The sequence below is a fragment of the Dendropsophus ebraccatus genome, chromosome 2, assembly GCF_027789765.1.
Source record: "Dendropsophus ebraccatus isolate aDenEbr1 chromosome 2, aDenEbr1.pat, whole genome shotgun sequence".
NCBI lineage: Eukaryota > Metazoa > Chordata > Amphibia > Anura > Hylidae > Dendropsophus > Dendropsophus ebraccatus.
The window spans coordinates 31,436,668-31,456,761 of record NC_091455.1 but is presented as its reverse complement, the minus strand read 5'-3'; the positions used below and the strand labels follow the sequence as shown (position 1 = coordinate 31,456,761).

At 46.5% G+C, this 20,094-nt stretch overlaps 1 protein-coding gene across 1 annotated transcript in view; it reads left to right on the top strand.

The window, feature by feature from the left end:
* ATP6V1C1 (ATPase H+ transporting V1 subunit C1) overlaps positions 1-20,094 on the top strand; it is a 45,359-nt gene that overhangs the window by 2,697 nt on the left and 22,568 nt on the right. The window lies entirely within an intron of this gene.

Here is a 20,094-nt window from a genome sequence, read left to right as displayed (position 1 = left end):
ATCAGTGGAGTCTGACTCCCCGCAGGACGCCCACCGTTCAGCTGTGTAAAGCGGCCGTTGTGCTTGTGCAGGAGCCTCTGTTCTCATTACCTGTCCTTGTCCTTATTAGTAGCGGCGGTGAAAGGGACTGCAAGTGAACAGGGCGACGTTATATCTCCTTCCACCACAGCTAATAGTGAGACACTTACAAGGATGAATGATGGTAACACTGGAGAGGCTGCAGCACCTCCACAATGCACTTCACACAGCTGATCGATAGGCGTCAACATGGCTGACTGTACACTCCCCCAGCATCGCTGTATACCCTATCCCACCCAGATCAGTAGGGTCAATTGTCTATCGTGTATGCCCAATTCTATGAAATCTCCATATCCCGGCTGGCAGAGGATCGGTGCCCACAGGGCAGAGGACAATCCTCTTTATTGCTGTCGGTGGTTGAGCAGTGTTTTGTATACACACACATTAATAGCACACAAGTTACAGTGTGTTTGTGGTGTACACATAGATCATCATTGCTGGGTGTCAGCCGCAGAATCCGCTGCCAGGTAAGGTGGAGGAGTATTATATTGGTTATGCTACCGTAATATGGCTGTATGGTAAATCCACAAAGGGCAGATTTTATATTCAGATTTACAAATCTCATCCGTGTGCTGCAATTTATGACGGGTTTCACCACTTTCAGTGTTTTAGGGGGGAAATCTGTTGTAATTGTGAAGAAAAATCAGCTGATTTTCACTAGATCTGCCCATAGATGAAAATGCCAACTTACATATAAAATTTCCCAGAAGAAAAAAAAATCTCAGTAATATATTAAGATACGTGCAGATTAGACGCTGTGGCCCAGTACACATCTATGAATGCCGTATCAGTCTATGTTCACACGTTATGGTTATGCTTCAACAAATCTGCAACGTGTGAACATGCCCATTGGAGATGAGCAAACTTCTGGTTCACCCGAACTGGAGCGTGAGGCATTAGATTAGCGGTGGCTGAAGAAGTTGGATGCCGCCCTAGGGAGTCCTGGGAAACATGGATAGGCCATAGTAACCAAATGACGTGTGCTTGGGTTCAGGTAAAATGGAGCGTGCTCAAAGTTCGTTCTTCCCTTAAGTGTATGGAGGCCTTTACCAGGGAGGAGAGCCATTCTCTGCTGCACTACTAAAAGCACTGGATAACACCACAACTCCTCCTCACTAGGGGTTGTGGCTGTGTCTGCTGAGAGGCTAGTGGTTGTGGCTGTGTCTGCTGAGAGGCTAGGGGTTGTGGTTGTGTCTGCTGAGAGGCTAGGGGTTGTGGTTGTGTCTGCTGAGAGGCTAGAGGTTGTGGTTGTGTCTGCTGAGAGGCTAGAGGTTGTGGTTGTGTCTGCTGAGAGGCTAGAGGTTGTGGTTGTGTCTGCTGAGAGGCTAGGGGTTGTGGTTGTGTCTGCTGAGAGGCTAGGAATTATAGTTGTGTCTGCTGAGAGGCTAGGAATTATAGTTGTGTCTGCTGAGAGGCTAGGAATTATAGTTGTGTCTGCTGAGAGGCTAGGGGTTGTGGTTGTGTCTGTGGAGATGATTAACATTATGGCTGCATCTACTGAAAGAATGGATATTGTGGTTGTGTTTAATAAGTCGGGGTGGGAGATGATACCTTTTGCTGCTGAGGGGGCTAATGATGTGACTACTGGGGGAACATACTGGCTACATTTTGAGATTTGTCAGTCCCTATAGTTCAGGGGTACTCAACAACTTTTAGTGAAGGTCCACTTACCGGGGTCTATTGTCAGGTGAAGGTCCGAGCTGAACATCAGTAGGAAACGTGTTTTGTTACTTTGTCACAAACGTTGAACTATTTATATACAGAATTGCTGCTTATTAGCGGGAAAACTGGCATTTTTTTCTCTCTCACCTGATATTAGGTACAAAGGGGGTGACTGCCCTGGTAGTATATAGCCCCCCTGTTGCTCCCCCAGTAGTGTATAGCCCCCCCGGTGCGCTCTCCTTCAGTAGTATATAGCACCCTGTTGCTCCCCCAGTAGTATATAGCCCCCCTGTGCGCTCTCCCCCTGTAGTATATAGCCCCCTGTGAGCTCCCCCCAGTAGTATATAGCCTCCCCGTGCGCTCTCCCCCTGTAGAATATAGCCCCCTGTGAGCTCCCCCCAGTAGTATATAGCCCCCCTGTGCGCTCTCCCCCTGTAGTATATAGCCCCCTGTGCGCTCTCCCCCTGTAGTATATAGCCCCCTGTGCGCTGTCCCCCAGTAGTATATAGCCCCCTGTGAGCTCCCCCCAGTAGTATATAGCCCCCCTGTGCTCTCCCCCTGTAGTATATAGCCCCCTGTGAGCTCCCCCCAGTAGTATATAGCCCCTGTGAGTTCCCCCCAAGTAGTATATAGCCCCCCTGTAGTATATAGCCCCCTGTGAGCTCCCCCTGTAGTATATAGCCTCCCCGTGCGCTGTCCCCCTGTAGTATATAGCCCCCTGTGAGCTCCCCCCAGTAGTATATAGCGCCCCTGTGCTCTCCCCCAGTAGTATATAGCCCCCCTTGTGCTTTCCCCCTGTAGTATATAGCCCCTGTGAGGTCCCCCCTGTAGTATATAACCCCCTGTGCGCTCCCCCCAGTAGTATATAGCCCCCTCAGTAGTATATAGCCCCCTGTGAGGTCCCCCCTGTAGTATATAGCCCCCTGTGCGCTCCCCCCAGTAGTATATAGCCCCCTCAGTAGTATATAGCCCCCTGTGAGGTCCCCCCTGTAGTATATAGTCCACCTGTGCGCTCTCCCCTTGTAGATGCCCCCCAGACAGAAAAAAAAATAACAAAAACAACTCACCTAGCACCTCGTTCCCCGCTGCGGCTGTCTTCTTCTCTTCCCGTCGGTCCGGCCCCCGGCTGATACGCGCTCTGTAGGGATGTCCCGGGGATTCCCCATCAGAGCGCGCATCAGTGACCTAAGCGTACGCCGCCGGCCTGCACTTCCGGGAAGGACAGGCCGGCAGCGTACACTGAGGTCTGTGGTGCGCGCTCTGCTGGGGAATCCCCGGGACATCCCCAGAGAGCGCGTATCAGCCGGGGGCCGGACCGACACTGCCCCCAGCCCCACAGGCGTACTGACATTTAAGGACAGTACGCCTATGGGGCGGGAGGCAGTGCGGTGGGGAGCGGGACCTCCTAACCGCCCCGGGACGGACCGGATCCGGGACGGTTAGGAGGTCTTACCAGGGGTCCGGACAGCTGGCCTCCGCGGTCCGGTTTCGGACCGCGGTCCGCCAGTTGAGGACCCCTGCTATAGATCATTCTGGTCATTTGCCATCTTATCGCTTACATTTCAGGTGACATTTTTATTAGTAAATTAATATTTCGGCTGTAGCTCAGCGATGAGCGGGAGGAAAGCGGCGGGGAAAGAGCTTTGAACATTTAAGCTCTTCTCTACTTTATTTTTCAACAATTTGTAATTTCTTTGTATCTTTAATAGATACAGGAGCCAAATGCTATGTCACCTGATCCTGCAGTCATTGTCCTTTCCATCTGGCCCTTACATACATTTGGTAGGTTAGCAGTATAAAATAGTTGACTACACAAAGTTGTTAGTAGTCTGTTACCATGGTGATGTATAGGTCCTCATAGTGGCTGTTAACCCTTAGGGGACACAGCCAGTTTTCATTTTTGCATTTTCGTTTTTCCCTCCTCGTGTATATAAGGCCATAGCGCCTGCATTTTTCCACCTAGAGACCCAAATGAGCCCTTATTTTTTGCGCAACTAATTGTACTTTGCTATGGCAGATGTAATTTTTGCCTAAAATGTGCCGGGAAACCAGAAAAAAATTATATGTGTGGTGAAATTGAAAAAAAAAATGTTTTTTTTTTTATTTGGGGGGGGGGGGTTGTTTTTACTATGTTCGCCCTGGGGTAAAACTGACTCGTTATATATGTTCCTTAAGTTGTTACGATTACAACGATATGTAACATGTATAACTTTTATTTGATTTGATGGCTTGTAAAAAATTAAAACCTTTTAAAGAAAATATATGTTCCTTAAAATCGCTCTATTCCCAGGCTTATAGCGTTTTTATCCTTTGGTCTATGGGTCTGTGTCAGGTGTCATTTTTTGCGCCATGATGTGATCTTTCTATCGGTACCTTGATTGCGCATATATGACTTTTTGATCGCTTTTTATTACAATTATTCTGGATTTGATGCGACCAAAAATGCGCAATTTTGCACTTTGGGATTTTTTTGCGCTGACGCCGTTTACCGTGTGAGATCAGGAATGTGATTAATTAATAGTTCGGGCGATTACGCACGCGGCGATAGCAAACATGTTTGTTTATTAATTTATTTATTTATTTTTATTTATAAAATGGGGAAAGGGGGGTGATTCAGACTTTTATTAGGGGAGGGGATTTTGTGTTATTAAAAATACATTTTTCTTTTACTTTACACATATACTAGAAGCCCCCCTGGGGGACTTCTAGTATATGCACTCTGATCTCTCATAGAGATCCATGCAGTATAGTTATACTGCATGAATCCATGAGATCGGTGTTCTATTACTTTTGGCTGCTGCAGCCAAAAGTAATAGAATGCCGAGCCGGGATCAGTGCCATTACGGAGCAGACCCCGGCCCGGGATGGATGCGGGGATCGCCCCCCCGCAATCGCGCCGCAGGGGGGCGATCCCCCCACTAGACCACCAGGGATGTATAAAAGCAAGTATTTAGAAGCAGCTGTCAACTTTGACAGCTGCTTCTAAGTACTTAATTAGCGGGCACGGCGATCGGACCGTGCCCGCTAACAGCCACGAGCCCGGGCTACATGCGGCACCCGGGATCGCGGCGACCCCCCGCGCGACCCCCCTCTGAACTCCCATAGCGGCACGAGGACGTTCAATAACGTCCTGGTGCAGCTATGGGTTAAACATATTTGATATTTGTATATATATTGTACTGTGTAGACAGGAGCCCAGTCTCTCCTATGTAGCTGACTTACTGTCCACTACAGGATTGTAAAATGGCCTATCAGATCCCTCCTGGCAGCTCTCAGACCTCGCCTCTTCCCACCCTGTTTAGCCTCTCTTGTTTCTTTGTATGTCTTCCATACATAGAGTGCTACTAAAGAGATATTTTTTTGCCTTATCTAAAGAGACCAGGAAGACAGTGATATAGTAGGTGAGTCCTTACAATGATTGGACACAGAGTTATACAACTCCCCTGACTTAGACTGACAATGTCACCCCCTTTTTGCATTCTGACTTCTCTACAGAGGTGTAAAAGGTAAATTTAGCAGATTTCATAGCTTACTTCATATCATATGTCATGTTGCTTGTTCAAGTAAAAAGTCATCTTTTATAAACTGTAGATTGTGCTAAGTGGGCAGGGCTTCACGGCAACTGCTCCACTTAGCTTTGCCCACAGCACATCATTGGCCCCGCCCATCCATGATGTCAGACACATAATCTCCCTCTTCCTACTGGTTACACCTCTAGCTATACAGCGCAGCATACCATTATTATATATATATATATATATATATATATATATATATATATATATATATATATATATAAATAATGGTATGCTGGGCTGTATATACACACACACACACACACATATATATATATATATATATATATATATATATATATATATAAAATGTATATACAGCCCAGCATACCATTATTTATATATATATATATATATATATATATATATATTTTTTTTTATATATATATACACTCACCGGCCACTTTATTAGGTACACCATGCTAGTAACGGGTTGGACCCCCTTTTGCCTTCAGAACTGCCTCAATTCTTCGTGGCATAGATACAACAAGGTGCTGGAAGCTTCCTCAGAGATTTTGGTCCATATTGACATGATGGCATCACACAGTTGCCGCAGATTTGTCGGCTGCACATCCATGATGCGAATCTCCCGTTCCACCACATTCCAAAGATGCTCTATTGGATTGAGATCTGGTGACTGTGGAGGCCATTTGAGTACAGTGATATCATTGTCATGTTCAAGAAACCAGTCTGAGATGATTCTAGCTTTATGACATGGCGCATTATCCTGCTGAAAGTAGCCATCAGATGTTGGGTACATTGTGGTCATAAAGGGATGGACATGGTCAGCAACAATACTCAGGTAGGCTGTGGCATTGCAACGATGCTCAATTGGTACCAAGGGGCCCAAAGAGTGCCAAGAAAATATTCCCCACACCATGACACCACCACCACCAGCCTGAACCGTTGATACAAGGCAGGATGGATCCATGCTTTCATGTTGTTGACGGCAAATTCTGACCCTACCATCTGAATGTCGCAGCAGAAATCGAGACTCATCAGACCAGGCAACGTTTTTCCAATCTTCTACTGTCTAGCTTATTTAACACACATTACAAAGTTATATAACTTTGTAATGTGGTTAAATACCCGGTCTGGCCTCCTTCCCCCACTTTCGGACCCCCGACCCCCCCGCCCGGAAGTTAAAGAATATATACATTACCTATTACGATCGTCACGGTCCTCTTCTCCCGGGCGGCATCTGGTGACGACGACGTCAGAGCTGGGGGGCGGTCCGGGTCTTCTTCCTCCTCGGCGTCTTCATAGAGAGTGAATGGGATGGAAAAGGCTGCTGGTGCACATGCGCACCAGCAGCCTTTTCATTAGCTGGAGCCCGTCACATGGCTTCCAGCTTCGTTAGCCCTGATTGGCTATATATATATACAGCCCAGCATACCATTATATATATATACAGCCCAGCATACCATTATGTATATACAGCCCAGAATACCATTATATATATATACAGCCCAGCATACCATTTTATGTATATATGTGTATATATATATATATATATATATATATATATATATATATATATATACAGCCCAGCATTTAATTAGCTTTCTCTACTGCCTGGTTGCACTGGTGGCCCATTTAAGAACCATATTCAAGGGAAGTTGAAAAAAAAGGTCACTTTAACAAATCCTGCAATGTTATTCTTTATTAGTAGCCTATTCTGCACTATATAGGCTGAAACAATTCCATAGTGCTTCTCCATAGTGCCACTCCAGTGTTTTTTTTTTCTATGGGATCAACTGGTGTCAGAAAGTTAAACAGATTTGTAATTTACTTCTATTTGAAAATCTCCAGTCTTTCAGTACTTATCAGCTGCTGTATGTCCTGCAGTAAGTGGTGTATTCTTTCCAGTCTGACACAGTGCTCTCTGCTGCCACCTCTGCACATGTCTGGAACTGTCCAGAGCACGAAAATTTTTCTATTTCTAAGTTTTTCCTATGAGGATTTGCTCCTACCCTGGACAGTTCCTGAAATGGACAGAGGTGGCAGCAGAGAGCACCGTGTCAAAATTTAAAGAATACACCAATCCCTGCAGGACATACAGCAGCTGATAAGGACTGGAAGACTTGAGATTTTTAAATAGAAGTAAATTACAAATCTATATAACTTTCTGACACCAGTTGAAAGAAAAAAAAATAGCTGGCATTCCCCTTTAAGTGCTCGCAGCTCTACATGGAAGTGACAGATAAAGCAATGCTTTTGTGCAGATTGTATTTGTACCCAAACTTTAGAATAGTGCTAAGAGATGACTATGTGCGAGTGGCTGCTGAGCGTGATGCAATGATAATGAACAGAGGGAAGAAGTACACGGTGAGCGGAAATCTCCAGTGTCAAGATGATCTTTTCGTTGTTTGTAGTATTGTACAGTATGATTGGCTTCTATTTATTGCTAATAACATGTGTACAGATGCTACGGGATGATAGTGGAATTATTCTTAGGGTGGTATTACACGGAACGAATATGGGTTGAAAAATTGTTAAATTGCTCGGATTTGAACTATAATCGATTAGTGTAATAGCAGACAACGATTTAACGACCAACGAGAAATCGTCGGACGATTAATAGAATTTGGACCTATTTTTATCGATGATCGTTCGCATGTAATAAGACATCGTTCGCAGTAGTGGCGAACGCAGTGGCGACGACAGGACGAACACAATAATGGTCATAAGTAACAATCATCGTTCCGTGTAATTGGGTCAACGATTTCAGGTCGTTCGGCATAGCGGTCGTTTGAGTTAGTTTATCGTTAATTATTGATCGTCAAAAAATCGATTTGTGTAATAGTACCCTTTGTTTCAAGTTGTTTATATCCTCATCTACATAACTTGCACCGACAAGAGGGATTTGTTGACCTGGATATTCTATTCTGTTTTTTAAATGGAAACTTAGCAGGTTAGAAGCATCTGACCTGCTGTTATGTCCCTGTAGAGCATGGAACAAACTACAAAAAAAAACACATTTTCATGTGCCCACTTAACCCCTTGAGGAACGTCATGTAAAGTAGGTAGTTAATGCAACATGACGTTCCCCAAACGTCATGTTGTTCCTGCCTCCCCCCGCCGTCGGTAAGTGAGATCAAGCAGCGGGAGGAGGCAGTATCACACCACATCCTCCCGCTGCCTCTGCCCGGAGGGGAGCCGCGCTCCCCCGGGCAGTTAACCCCATAAACGCCGCGGTCGATGCGACCGCAGCGTCTATGGGGGAGATGTCATGTTTGCCGCTGATCGGGCGGCGGGAGGAGGCTGCAGGACGTTGCCTCCTCCCGCCACCACTGTCACTGTGTCCCCCGGCCCCCCTTCCCCTGCCGCCGGTACCGGAGATCGGCGCTATCAACGTTATAACGGCAATCTCCGGTACCGGCTCCGCCGACAGCTTTCATCTCCCCCCACCATGGATTCACGGAGATGAAAATGTAATAATCAGACCCCAGATCAGCCCCCCTAGTGCCCCGATCACTAACCCACTCCCTCCCCGGGCGGCCATCAAATCCAAGATGGCCGCCCCCATCCCTGCGAACAAACGATGTTTGTTCGTAGGGATGGAAATGAAAAAATGATCAGAACATGGGTAGTGATCGGGGACCCCCCTGTGGGGTCCCGGAGCAGGCGATCGGCGGTATATACCGCTGATCGCCTGTTCCCAGTGCTGCCGGCACTTTTTATCCCCTGTCACCATAAATCATTGGTGACAGGGGATAAAAAGTGTTACAGTGTCGCCCCCCAAGTCGCCCCTGTCCCCCAGTCACCCGCCCTTCCCCATATACTCACCGGATCCACGGAGGTCCGTCCTCCTCCACGTCCTCACTGCTTCTGATGTGCGCATGCGCGCCAGAAGCAGCCAGCTCTGAAAATTTATAGTGACAGAGACCAATTTGGTCTCTGTCACTAAACTATGATTACTGTGATAGAAAATATCACAGTAATCATAGTAATACAGTGAAAATGAATGTTTAAAGTACAAAAAGTGACAAACATACAAAAAAATAAAACACACACTTTTTATTATAGTAATAATTGCAGTTTACTCCCAAATTACCCCTAACCCCCCCAGATTACCCGTAACCACCGCACGTTGCCCATAACCGCCCCAGGTTGTCCTTAATCACGCCAGATTGCACGTAACCACCGCACGTTGCCCGTAACCACCGCACGTTGCCCGTAACCACCGCACGTTGCCCGTAACCACCGCACGTTGCCCGTAACCACCGCACGTTGCCCGTAACCACCGCACGTTGCCCGTAACCACCGCACGTTGCCCGTAACCACCGCACGTTGCCCGTAATCACGCCAGATTGCCCGTAACCACCGCACGTTGCACCTAACCGCCCCAGGTTGCATGTAATCACAACAGATTACTCGTAACCACCCCAGGTTGCCCGTAATCACGCCAGATTACACGTAACCACCGCACGTTGCCCGTAACCACCGCACGTTGCCCCTAACCGCCCCAGGTTGCCTGTAATCACACCAGATTACCCGTAACCACGGCAGATTACACGTAACCACCGCACGTTGCCCGTAATCACGCCAGATAACATCCCGGAGGAGCGATCTCCGCCACTAGACACCAGGGAGACGCTGGATCCGGTAATCGGATGCAGCTGTCATGTTTGACAGCTGCATCTGATTACTGTATTAGCAGGCACTGCAATCGGACCGTGCCCGCTAATACCTACGGTCCCGGGCTACAAGCGGCACCCGGGACTGCCGCGGTTCAGAGCGGGGTCGCCGTGCGGCCCCGCTCTGAACGCCCTTACCGGCAATAGGGCGTACCTATACGCCCTTTGTCGTTAAGGGGTTAAAGTACAAAAAGTGACAAACCTACAAAAAAATAAAACACACACTTTTCATTATAGTAATAATTGCAGTTTACTCCCAAATTACCCCTAACCCCCCCAGATTACCCGTAACAACCGCACGTTGCCCGTAACAACCGCACGTTGCCCGTAACAACCGCACGTTGCCCCTAACCGCCCCAGGTTGCATGTAATCACAACAGATTACCCGTAACCACCCCAGGTTGCCCGTAATCACGCCAGATTACACGTAACCACCGCACGTTGCCCGTAACCACCGCATGTTGCCCGTAACCACCGCACGTTGCCCGTAACCACCGCACGTTGCCCATAATCACGCCAGATTGCCCGTAACCACCGCACGTTGCCCGTAACCACCGCACGTTGCCCCTAACCGCCCCAGGTTGCCTGTAATCACACCAGATTACCCGTAACCACGCCAGATTACACGTAACCACCGCACGTTGCCCGTAATCACGCCAGATTGCCCGTAACCACCGCACGTTGCCCGTAACCACTGCACGTTGCCCCTAACCGCCCCAGGTTGCCTGTAATCACACCAGATTACCCTTAATCACGCCAGATTACACATAACCACTGCACGTTGCCCGTAACCACCGCACGTTGCCCGTAATCACGCCAGATTGCACGTAATCACGCAAGATTGCACGTTGCCCCTAACCGCCCCAGGTTGCCTGTAATCACACCAGATTACCCGTAACCACCGCACGTTGCCACTGACCGCCGCACGTTTCCACTGACCGCCGCACGTTGCCACTGACCGCCGCACAGTGTGACAGCGGCATCTATATACTTAAATAGCCGGCACTAGCAATAGCTAAGTGCCGGCTATTTGAAATTGGCGCCAATGGGAGCAGAGGGAGGGAGAGCAGAGGAGGAGACTGCAGGGGGCAGGGGGAGGCACATAGAGAACATGGCCGGCGCTCAGCTAGCCGCCCACCGTGTTCTCAGCTTAACTTAAAGTTTCGATACCAGGAAATCCTGGTATCGAACCGTTTTTTTGCCCGAAATATCGATAGTAGTATCGATATTTCGGTGCATCGTGCATCCTTAATAAGCACTTCAGTTTATCCGTAACCAACCCAGATTGTCCGTAACCACCCCACGTTGGCCGTAACCACAGCAGGTTACCTGTAACAACCCCAGATTGTCTGTAACCACCCCAGATAGTAACCACCGCAGATTACCTGTAACCACCGCAGATTACCCGTAACCACCCCACATTACCTGTAATCAAATTTTTTTATTGTATTTTAGTAACTGCGCTATTCTAATAACGGTTTCTAGCTGCGGTTTTGCTTCAGCAAATTGGCGCTCCCTTCCTTCTGTTTCAATCATTTTTTATTAAAGAAGAGTTTTAACTTTTCCAGAAAGAGTAATAGAAAGAGAAATCACAATCAGGTGTAGAGAGGACATAGATTTAGGGTATAAACCCACACACCGTATATGCAGCAGATATGCAAAAAATACGCAGCAGATTTGTTGGTACAGATTTGATGCTGTGTTCAGTTATTTAGATCTAATCTGCTGCGATTTTGCTGCGAGTTTGCTGCGTATCGCAGCAGTAAATACGCTGCATATACGGTGTGTGGGTTTATACCCTTAAGAACATAGATTTAAAGGAGATCGTCATCCCGGGCTCCCGACCCCAGTGCCCAATTATCCATAAGTGGGTGTACAATCCAGGAAGTTGCGTTACAATCGTAGACCTTGGGTCATATCCCCAAAGAGGGGGTGTAATAGGTGTACACTCCAACGATATGGGTGTGTACTCATACCCAGTAGCCTCCAGGAGCAATTGGGAAATATCCAGCCAAAAGGATGTTACGTTGGGGCATTCCCATAGGATGTGTAAAAGTGAGCCTGTTTGACCACAGCTCCGCCAACAAAGCGGGGAGGTGTTGGGGAAAATGGTCTGCAATTTTTGAGGGGTATAATACCACTGTAAACGTATTTTTATGGTATTTTCCCTATGAGCGGTTGAGAGGACAGATTTCAGGGACCATTTGTACGCTGTGAGCCATTGGGATTCTGTATATGATTGGGAGAAGGATCGTTCCCATCCCTTTAAGGCTTTAGGTTTAAGAAAGTCATGAAAGCCACCCAATCGCTCATAGAGTGAGCGCAGGCCGCGTGTTTCTGCGGTGAAAGTTTGATGTAACAAAGGGTGCGCTCCCTTCCTTCTGAGCCCCTCTGTGTGCCTATACAGGGGTTTATGCCCACATATCGGGTACCGTTCTACTCAGGAGAACCTGCGTTACAGATTTTGGGGTACATTTTCTCTCCTGTTCCTCGTGAAATTTAGAAATTTCCAACTAAAGGAACATATTATTGGAAAAATTCGAGTTTTTCATTTTTACTGTCTACTTTTGAATACTTTCCTCTAATACCTGTGGGGTCAAAATGCTCACCACACCCCAAGATGAATTCTTTGAGGGATGTACTTTCCAAAATGGGGTGACTTTTGGGGGGGTTCTATTCTGCTGACACTACAGGGGCGCTGCAAACGCACCTGGCGCTCAGAAACTTCTTCGGAAAAATCTGCACTGAAAATGCTAATTGGCGCTCCTTCCCTTCTGAGCCCGGCTGTCTGCCCATACAGTGGTTTACGCCCACATATGGGGTACCGTTCTACTCAGGAGAACCTGCGTTACAGATTTGGGCATGCAGCTTCTCCCCTGCTCCTAGTGAAATTGAGAAATTTCAAACTAAACGAACATATTATTGGAAAAATTCTAGTTTTTCAATTTTACTGTCTTATTTTGAATACTTTCCTCTAATACCTGTGGGGTCAAAATGGTCACCACACCCAAGATAAATTCTTCAAGGGGTGTACTTTCCAAAATGGGGTGACTTTTGGGGGGGTTCTCTTCTGAGGACACTACAGGGGCACTACAAACGCACCTGGCGCTCAGAAACTTCTTCAGCAAAATCTGCATTAAAAAAGCTAATTGGCGCTCCTTCCCTTCTGAGACCGGCTGTGTGCCCATACAGTGGTTTACACCCACATATGGGGTACCGTTTTATTCAGGAGAACCTGCGTTACAAATTTTGGCATGCTTTTTTTTCTCATGTTCCTTTTGAAAATGAGAAACTTTAATCTAAACGTATATATTATTTGAAAATTTAAATTTTCAATTTTTTTACGGCCTAATTGTGAATACTTTCCTCCAGCCCCTGTAGGGTTAAAATGCTCATTATACCCCTAGATTAATTCTTTAACCCCTTAAGGACAGAGCCTGAAATGGCCTTAATGACAGAGACAAATTTTATGAATATGACCAGTGTCAATTTAGTCATTAATAACTTCGGGATGCTTTTACCTATCCGGCTGATTCTGAGATTGTTTTCTCGTGACATATTGTACTTTACATTTCTGGTAAATTGGAGTCGATACTCATAACAAATCTTTATGAAAAAAACCCAAATAATGTGAAAAAATGCATTTTTCCAACTTTGAAACTTCTTTGCGTATACAGAAAGTGGTTATACCACATAAATTATATATTAAATAGCATTAGCAACATGTCTACTTTATGTTGGCGGCATTTATTAAACTATCTTTCATTTTTTTTAGACGATAGGAAGCTTAAAACATTAGCAGCAAATTTCCAAATTTTCAGTAAAATTTCAAAATCAGATATTTTTAGGGACCTGTTCAGGTTTAAAGTGTATTTGAGGGGCCTGTATGTTAGAAAGCCCCACAAAGCACCCCATTTCAGAAACTGCACCCCCCAAACTCTGCAAAAGCATATCCAGAAAGTGTTTTAACCCTTTAGGGGAGTCACAGAAATAAAAGCTAAGTGTGTAAGGAATTTGAAAATTTTAATTTTCTGTGCAGAGATTTTATTGTAATCCAATATTTTTCATAATTATAAACCTATTACCAGAGAAATGCACCCCAATAATTATTGCCCCGTTTCTGCAGTTTATAGAAATACCCCATATGTGGCCGTATTGCGCTATTTGACGCAACCACAAGCCTCAGATATAAGGGAGCGCCTAGTGAATTTCAACGCCTCCGTTATATTTGGTCATTTTTGACTGTACCACTTCAGGTTGGCAGAGGCTCTGGGGTGCCAAAACCTAAAAAACACCCCTAAAGGAACACCATTTAGAAAACTACACCCCTCAAGGAATGTAACAAGGGGTGCGGTGAGCATCTGGACCCCACAGGTGCTTCACAGATTTTCCGAACAATATGGAGTGAAAAAAGAAAAATTTATTTTTTACACTAAAACGTTGTTCTAGCCTTCAATTTTTCATTTTCTTAAAGGGATAAGAGGCAAAAAAAGACAAAAAATGTGTAGCGCAGTTTCTCCCGAGTACAGAAATACCCCACATGTGGCGATAGAGTGCCAAGGGGGCGCAGGACGAGCCTCCAAAGGGAAGGAGCGCCAATTGGCTTTTGGAAGCCGAATTTTACTGAAAAGGATTTCAAGGGCCATGTCGCATTTACAGAGCTCTCGTGCTGCCAAGACACTGGAAACCCCCCACAAGTGATTCCATTCTGGAAACTACACCCCTCAAGGAATCTAACAAGGGGTGCAGTGAGCATATGGACCCCACTGGTGACGGGCACAAATGTGGAACAATGTGACGTGAAAGGGAAAAATTTCATTTTTTCACTTTCATGGCACAAATGTGCCCATCATCAAGGGGTCCATATCCTCACTGCACCCCTTGTTAGATTCCTTGAGGGGTGCAGTTTCCAGAATGGGGTCACTTGTGTTGGGTTTCCAGTGTTTTGGCAGCACGAGGGCTCTGTAAATGCGACATGGAGTTCATCATCCATTCTAGCCAAATCCAACCTCCAAAATCCAAATGGTGCTCCTTCCCTTCGGAGGCTTGCCCTGCACCCACATGGCGCTTTATGTCCACATGTGGGGTATTTACGGACTCGGGGGAAATTGCTCTACACATATTGTGTGTTTTTTTCTCTTTTAACCCCTTGTGAAAATGATAAATTCAAGGCTAAACCAACATTATAGTGTAAAAAATGGAATATTTCATTTTCACGCCACATTGTTCCACATTTGTGCCCGTCACCAGTGGGGTCCATATGCTCACTACACCCCTTGTTACATTCCCTGAGGGGTGTAGTTTCCATAATGGGGTCACTTGTGGGGGGTTTCAACTGTCTTGGCAACACAGAGGCCTTTTGAATGCAACATGGCCCCTCAAAATCCATTCCATCCAAATCCAGCCTTCAAAAACGAAATGGTGCTCCTTCCCTTCGGAGGCTTACCCTGCACCCGCATGGCGCTTTATGTCCACATGTGGGGTATTTACGGACTCGGGGGAAATTGCGCTACACATTTTGTTTTTTTTCTCCTCTTTTAACCCCTTGTGAAAATGATATATTCAAGGCTAAACCAACATTATAGTGTAAAAAATGTAATATTTAATTTTCACGCCACATTGTTCCACATTTGTGTCCGTCACCAGTGGGGTCCATATGCTCACTACACCCCTTGTTACATTCCTTGAGGGGTGCAGTTTCCATAATGGGGTCACTTGTGGGGGGTTTCAACTGTCTTGGCAACACAGGGGCCTTTTGAATGCAACATGGCCCCTCGAAATCCATTCCATCCAAATCCAGCCTTCAAAAACCAAATGGCGCTTCTTCCCTTCGGAGGCTTACCCTGCACCCGCATGGCGCTTTATGTCCACATGTGGGGTATTTCCGTACTCAGGGGAAATTGCTCTACACAATAAATGTTTTTTTTATCTTTTAACCCCTTGTGAAAATGAAAAAACATGACAAGATTAATGATTTAGAGTAAAAATTTTACAAAAATTACACTAAATGTTGGTCTAGCCTTGATTTTTTTCCATTTCCACAAGGGGTTAAAAAAGAAAATGAACACAAAACGTGTAGGGTAGTGTCCCCTGAGTACGAAAATACCCCACATGTGGGCATAATGTGCCATATGGGCACAGGGCAAGTCACCAAAGGGACAGAGCGCCATTTAGAGGCTGGAATGGAGGATGGAGGCCATGTCGCAATTACAAAGCTCCTGTGCTGCCAGGACAGTAGAAACCCCCGACAAGTGACCCCATTCTGGAAACTACACCCCATAAGGAATCTAACAAGGGGTGCAGTGAGGATATGGACCCCACTGGTGACGGGCACTTACGTAGAACATGTGCCGAGAAAATAAAAAATACAATTTTTTTCATTTTCACGTCCCAAATGTGGCCGTCACCAGGGGGCCATATCCCCGCTGCCCCCCTTCTTAGATTCCTTATGGGGTGTAGTTTCCAGAATGGGGTCACTTGTGGGGGGTTTCTACTGTCCTGGCCGCACAGAGGCTTTGTAATTGCATCATGGCATCCTCTAATGGGAATGGCGGCCATACCTACTTAGCTGGGGAAAAGGGACAATTCTAATTTATTTGGGGGGATTAGGCCAATTATTAGTTTATAAGGTTGGAAATGACAGGTGTCCATCAAATTCAACCTGTGTTGATCCAGAGGAAGGCAAAAAAAACCCCTCGTGAGGCACATGACAGTAGCCTCATCACAGGGAAAAATTCTTTCCTGACTCCATAATGGCGATCAGAATAATCCCCGGATCAACGTGACCCCTGAAATAGGAATAAGGGACAGAATTTAGATAATGTAGAACCCCAGTGACGTGTGGTACGCCTTGAAGGGATCCAGTATGCAGAGGCCGGGGTGATCAGGACAGGTGTCCTACTGGAAAATGGTGTCCTTCCTGATCCCCCTGTTACGCCACACTCTGCACTTCTTCTGGAGTCTCCTGTTTTCCAGTGTGGGGGACGTCACCTGGAAAATGTTGTCCTGGTGCGATACGGGGTCCCTCATATCCAGAAGCGCTGGGTCCGCTCCATGGCTGCTAAATATTAGGGCTCTATTACGGCTTCTGATATGTTCGGATCGTGCCGCAAGCTACAGTAGCTCGGGCAGCGAGGGACCGGAAGAGGGGGTGCTGGTATAAAAGTTATCCCCGTACAGGTGGTGACCTTTATCCAGCAGTGGGAAGATCAGTTCCCGAACGATCTCCCCACTAACTCCGAGGATGGGGGGGGAGGGGGCATCTGGGGGCTGCATTCGGGTGTCCCTTCCTACATACACTCTAAGGTTACGTGCACACTGCGGAATCGCGACAGATAACCCTTCGTGCATTCCGCAGTTGGCACCCGCCGGCGGACTGATGCAGGCGCATGTCTCCGTCCGTGTCGTAGACTCCATTCTATGCACGGGCGGATTCCGCTCTCCGTCCAACGTATTCATTCTTTGGATGGACGATGGAATCCGCCCGTGCATAGAATGGAGTCTATGACACGGGTAGAGACATGCGCCTCCATCAGTCCGCCGGCGGGTGCCAGCTGCGGAATGCACAAAGGGTTATTCTTCGCCATTCCGCAGTGTGCACATACCCTAAATCTGTAAGAGTACCCTGAGGTACGCTCACAGAGTTTGTAGAATTTCACTCCATACCGTCATCTCTTATTGGGACGGTACTGGCGGAAAAGACGTGTCTGGGGGGCAGCGTACGCTATGCTACCCCCCAGACATGTCACTGGATGATGAGGATGATGAGGATGAATGGAGGAAAGAAGGATCCCCCCATTCATCCTCACTGGCTGTTTCGGTGTCGGAGGTAATAATAACGTATCCCTCTGACGCCGAAAACACCCTGGGGGCCATCTTTATACGGGGATTGGTATATGGGGTATGTAGTGGTGTAGTGTCAAACTTTATTCAATGTAGTGTGGTGTAATGTAGTGTTTTTTACGTGTTTTTTTACAGTAAGTATAAAAAAAAAACCTACGCCAACAAAGGAGTTGCTGATAAATGTCGCACTTATGTGCGGCACTTATAAGCAGACCGTGGCAGTAGAATATAGAAAAAAAACACCCTACGCCAAAAAGGAGGAGTTGCTGATTAGCAGCGCACTTTCGTGCGATGCTGATCAACACTCAGCGGCGATAGGGTGCGGAAAATAGAAAAAAAAAAATTTGAAAAAAAAAAAAAAAAAAAATTCTACATTCTGAACATCCCTATAGTGGCTGATACGTGTATTACACATTATCAGCCGCTAGAGGGCAGCAGAGCGCAAAATACGGAAACAGCCGACGCTGGAGCCGAAAATAGCCGAGAGAAGCCGAACGTGACGTCACGGAAGAAGCCGAAGACCCGAACGAAGACGAGGATGCCGCGAACCCGGAAGACGCCGATCAGGAGCCCGGGACAGGTGAGTAATGTACAAATACCTGCTCTGGACCCCTCGGCTGCCTAGCTGAGGGGTCCAGGGCAGGTATTTACTATTTTGTGGGACTCTGATCGCCGTGCCACCGGCCCGATCGCCGTGAACGGCCGGCCGGCCGTTCACGGCGATCGGGCCGGTGGCACGGCGATCACCATTACTTTTTACAGTAATGGCGGTCGGTGCCGTCCTCGGACAGCACCGACCGCCATTTTTTTTCCGGGTCATCGGGTCGCCGATGACCCGGAAAGGTTCCGATCGCCGCTATTGGCTGATCTGAATTGATCAGCCTATAGCAGCGATCGTAAGCACGGGGGGTGTTAACCACCCCCCGTGCCGAGAAGCTATGATGGCCTGCTATGATTTATAGCAGGCCATCTTCCCCGACCGCTGTGTGTGAACACGCAGCGATCGGGGAAACATCGGGCGTAAATTTACGCCCTGATGCGCCAAGTACCAGGGCGCGAGGGCGTAAGTTTACGCCCGATGTCGTTAAGGGGTTAAGGTGTCTAGTTTCCAAAATGGGGTCACTTATGGGGGTTTCCAGTATACAAGCCTTCTAAATCCATTTAAAAAAAGAACTGGTCCCTAAAAAGAATCAGTTTTGGAAATTTTCACAAAATGTGATAATTTGCTAATAAATTTCTAAGCCCCATAACACCCTAAAAAAGTAAAATATGTTTCCCAAATTATGCCAGAATAAAGAGGACATATTGGTAATGTGATTTAGTAACTAATGTATGTGCTATGACTTCCTTTTTTAGAAGCAGAGAATTTCAGAAGTTCATAAAATGCAAAATTTTCTAATTTTTCATGATGTTTTTCACAAAAAATACACAAAGTAGTGACCAAATTTTTCTACTAATATAAAGTGCCATATGTGACGAAAAAACAATCTCAGAATTGCTAACATACGTTAAAGCATCACTGAGCTATAAGCGCATAAAGTGAGACAGGTCAGATTTTGAAAAATGAGCCTGGTCATTTAGGCCAAAACAGGCTTTAGAGGCAAGGGGTTAAAGGGGTACTCCGGGAGAAAAAATTGTTTTTAAGTCAACTGGTGTCAGAAAGTTATACAGATTTGTAATTTGCTTCTATTTGAAAATCTAAAGTCTTCCAGTACTTATCAGCTGCTGTAAGTCCTACAGGAAGTGGTGTATTCTTTCCAGTCTGACACAGTGTTCTAGGCTGCCACCCTTGTCCATGACATGAACTGTCCAGAGCAGGAGCAAATCCCCATAGACAAACTTTGACACAGAAAAACTTTTCTGCTCTGGACAGTTCCTGACATGGACAGAGGTGGCAGCAGAGAGCACTGTGTCGGGCTGGAAAAAATACACAATTTCCTGCAGGACATACAGCAGCTGATAAGTACTTAAAGACCTGAGATTTTTTAATAGACATAAATTACAAATCTATAATTCAGTTGATTTGAAAGCATATTTTCTTTTCTCTGGTGTACCCCTTTAAGCTGGGTTCACATTTGTATGGCAATCAGGATGAGAATAGATGGTAAAATCAGCCTGTATTTGGAAAAGGAGAACACTGGGGGACAGACTCATCGCAGAGCAGGGCAGCCCAGCCTGGAGGAGGGGAGTCTGATATTAGCTCTATGAGGTGCACAGGGAGCTGCTGTCACTATATACAGTGAAAACAGTTACTAATACTATACACTGAGCAATTTTACTGTAAAGTGGCCAACCCC